Source organism: Maniola hyperantus, chromosome 10 (assembly GCF_902806685.2).
Source record: "Maniola hyperantus chromosome 10, iAphHyp1.2, whole genome shotgun sequence".
Classification (NCBI taxonomy): Eukaryota; Metazoa; Arthropoda; class Insecta; order Lepidoptera; family Nymphalidae; genus Maniola; species Maniola hyperantus.
In genome coordinates this window covers 527436-531919 of record NC_048545.1, presented here as the reverse complement: position 1 = coordinate 531919, position 4484 = coordinate 527436, and the positions used below count along the sequence as shown (strand labels likewise).

General features: G+C 38.8%; 1 protein-coding gene across 2 annotated transcripts in view; it reads left to right on the top strand.

Annotated features, from left to right (window-relative positions):
- The window catches only part of Lsd-2 (Lipid storage droplet-2), a 97629-nt gene that overhangs the window by 7523 nt on the left and 85622 nt on the right, over positions 1 to 4484 (top strand). The window lies entirely within an intron of this gene.

Genomic DNA, 4484 nt, shown 5'->3' with positions numbered 1-4484 from the left:
AGACTGATGTGATTTTTATGTGCAGTAAAAGTTAAAATTATAAGTGAAAGTTAGTGATTCAATGTGAAAATACTTACTGCCTACTGGTCTAAATTCGTGTAACGCTGAATTATAAATTACACACATATTCTGCCATTTCATTGTGCTAACAACTTTCTATAAATTAAACAACATAAATAATTAATTATGAAATAAGCAGTTAATAATACTGTCTGATATGATAGTCTCTTTAATTAAGTACTTATTTCATTTTATGTCCACTGCATAGAATACATTCTTAAATGTCCAAGTTTTTAGATATTAATACTACAACTTCATCCTCGTAAATTTTCATTATTTACAAAATTGTCTGGAAACCTTAATTTTTCAGGATAAAAGTAGTCTATAATCATCTCCAGAATGTATGCTATATCTACACCAAATTTCGTCAAAATTGGTTTAACGGATGGGCTGTGAAAAGGTAACAGACAGACTCATTTTTGCATTAATTACAATACATGAATAATATTATTATTCATGTATTGTAATTAATGCAAAAAATGAGTCTGTCTGTTACCTTTTCACAGCCCATCCGTTAAACCAATTTTGACGAAATTTGGTGTAGATATAGCATACATTCTGGAGATGATTATAGACTACTTTTATCCTGAAAAATTAAGGTTTCCAGACAATTTTGTAAATAATGAAAATTTACGAGGATGAAGTTGTAGTATTAATATCTAAAAACTTGGACATTTAAGAATGTATTCTATGCAGTGGACATAAAATGAAATAAGTACTTAATTAAAGAGACATCATATCAGACAGTATTATTAACTGCTTATTTCATAATTAATTATTTATGTTGTTGAATTATAGAAAGTGTTAGCACAATGAAATGGCAGGAATATGTGTGTAATTTATAATTCAGCGTTACACGAATTTAGACCAGTAGGCAGTAAGTATTTTCACATTGAATCACTAACTTTCACTTATAATTTTAACTTTTACTGCACATAAAAATCACCATCAGTCTCTACACATAAACATCTACAGGGATTCTTATTTCTTGTTTACCTATCGTAAAATACTTCGTAAAACACTTTGTCCACACATCACTATGCCAAAATTTTATTATTTACTACATTAAATGAAGTTTTAAATTATAGGTATCTAGTGAAATTATTCAATTTTAGTTTAACACTATTTAATATAGATACCTAATTTTTAATTAAATAGTACCCACCCTTTGAGTGCTAAAATCAAATCCCAAAAAAGTTTTTTTCGAGTTTCGTCAAGCATTTTACTATGATTTTATCACAGTTTTGTTGTTTTTATTTTGATTTTTGACAGCCGTGCAGGTGCCGGACCGGTAGATGATGACTGATGACACCGTCGCGTTCGTTCAGAAATGGTTCCGGAAACAGGCGCACCAGTTCCGACCGTATCAGTATCGTGACTGGATATCATTATTAATTTTATTACTTACAGCGCGATTTCAAGTTATTAATTATAATATAAGATACCTACTGATAATATCAGTAGGTAATGTTAGTTGTTTGCCGTCACTGATAAGCAAAATCAAGGTTACAATAACTTCTGTCGTTGTAATAACTTGGCGAGTTCAATAATTATTACTGAAATCCTTTGGAAATCAACGATTTCTATATTGTATAAGTACTGATAGGTACTGAAGACTGAAATCTACTTATCTAGAGCACACCTTCTTTCACTTTGCTCAGCAGAAGTTCCAGTTAAAACGTGGTAACAAAAAGGTGGTTCATTAGAATGTCTTTGAATCACGCCGCACGCGCAGTGCCGCGGCGAAGTACGTAGGTACAAACGGTTCACGGTGATTTTTGCACGAGTAGACTATAGCTAAAGACTTGGAGAGTGACATAGACTACTTCTTGTCCTGGTAAATCCCACGGGATTTAAAACTTTAATCCTCGCTGACGAAGTCGCAGTATGCCAATGAACCAAAAGCTTAATTTGCTGTAATCGCTGAAACCAGGTCGAATCTGTATGATGCAATTGCAGCTGGCAGCATGCGAAATGCACCGCCCGCCCTCCCACTGCTAACCATGCAGGAAAAGCAGCCACTCGGCAAGCAATACGCACCACCACCACGCCGCACCACACAAATCCCAAAACACACTCGACGCACGTTTCGCCCCGACAGCGACACCGCAGTCGAAGTCGCAGGTATCAGCTAGTACCTACTTATCCATACTAATATTATAAATACAAAAGTGTGTCTGTCTGTCTGTCTGCTAGCTTTTCACGGCCCAACTGTTCAACCGATTTTGATTAAATTTGGTAGGTACAGAGTTAGCTTATATCCCGGGGAAGGACATAGGCTATTTTTTATCCCGGATAGTTGAAGAGTTCCCATGGAATTGTAAAAAACCCAAATCCACGAGGACGAAGTCGCGGACATCATCTAGTCAAAATATAAAAGTGGCAATATTTTTAACTAGGTAACCAACGGTAACCACTTTTTATGATAACGACAAATGTAACGTTGTTTCGCTCACTAACTATGCGTTTCAATTTATACTTAGTTGTGTGTCAAATAATGAATTTAAGTGTTCTCCTTTTCTATCCCAGTCAGTTAATTAATTCAGCTTAGTTTATGCAGTTTTGTAATTTGAGATCATCATCATCATCATGATCAACCGATCTCCAGCTCTCAGCTGAGACGTCTCTTCTCGGAATTAAAAGGGTTATGGCACGTTGTCTAGCCGAAATCGCATACTTCACACACATTTGAGAACATTATGAACTCTCAGGCCTGCAGGTTTCCTCGCGATGTTTTCCTTCACCGTTAAAGCAAGGGATATTTGATTGCTTAAAATAAAACGTACACAACTTCGAAGAGTTTTAAGCGCGTCTCGAACCCCAGACCACACTTAGCCAACGTAGTGGAATATAGCCTAAACATTTCCCTATATTTTAGACCGCAGCGCGCAGGCACAAAAAGCAAGTCAAAAAGGCTTGTATTACTAGTTTGAAATATTATGGAGTCTGCATGTCATAAGGAGGCTCCGGTGTAGGAGTGAAACGAACGTGTACTAGAACATTTGTGTGTTGGTGGTGTGTATTGCTTGCTTTTCCTGCTTCTTTAGTAGTAGAAGGGCGGGCATGTCGCATACTGCACTTTGTTCAAAATAGATTTGTTTGTTTTGACGGATTATAGTAAATTGAGCTTGTAGTGCCGTGATAGCCGTGAGGAAACCTGCATGTCTGAATGTTCTCCACAATGTTCTCAAAGGTGTGTGAAGTCTGCCAATCCGCACTCGGCCAACATGGTGGACTATGGCAAGCCTTTCTCATTCGGAGAGGAGGCCCGTGCTCAGTACGTACCTAGTGAGGGTTGATCATGATGATGATGAAGCTTTTAGTTCATTGTATACCTTGTATACCTTGCTAATGTTCTAGTGTAGATGCGTGGATGACATGAATAACAATTTATTGCGCGCAGACCGTTAGTTAGTTTTAACAAGAAGTAGAACAAAGGAATTTATGAAAACGTCAAATCTTCAAAAATTGCGGGTGGTTACAAAAATATTATGTTGCATGAACTGACATTTGGAAAATATAATAAATGTGTGATTTTAGATTATAAATATTTGATTCCAATATAATATTAAACATGAGTTATAAAAGTGACTAATTTATCTATATACAATAACAAAAATACTACTATAAAGAAACAATTAAATAATTAAATAAACATTAAAATTATGAGGCGACGAATTAGTATGCATTTGCTGTGAAAGTGTTGTGGCGCTTCAACATCTAGTTACCAATATTAGGTACGTTATTTCATGAAGGATTCAAGGCTCTTTGGACGCAAATCTGCTGTTGGGAACGCAACTTGAGCTTCGAGTGTAGGTGTGTACTCGTGTGTGGCGGACTCAGCACTGTCGTCGCTCTCGCTCGGCGCGGCGGGGCTCGGCGCGGCGGGGGCGCGGCGCGGCGGGGCGCGGCGCGGCGGGGCGCGGCGCGGCGGTGGCGTCCGCCGGTCGCAGGATGCTGGCTCGCGGCTCGCAAGTCCCAGCTCATGTTGTAAACAAGAGCTTTTCTATCGGAGGCGGCAGGCGCACGCGCGACTCGCCGAGGCTTTATAAGGATGTCCAATTTACGGATTTAAAATGGGAGGAAATATCATTTTGTATGATTTTCATCCAAATATCGGCTTGATATTCCAATAGGCTGAATTGAAATCGGCCGAAATGTTCATGTTTCGAAGCACCTATTCGAAAGGAGAGCGTGACCACTGCGAGCTGCGTAGTTTCATAAATAGCATCATCAAAGTACCGTACGGAGCTTACACTCGTACCTACTGAGCTATTTAAAGCTGAATTTCCTATGTCAGGAAAACGTTAGGTACTTGTCGTGTTTTCCTGTTCAGTATGGGAACAGATCGATCGTCGCTCGGCTGCGCGCGGCGCCGCCGGCTGCGCGCAGGCGGCAGGCGGCAGACGCGCCGCGATGGTGGG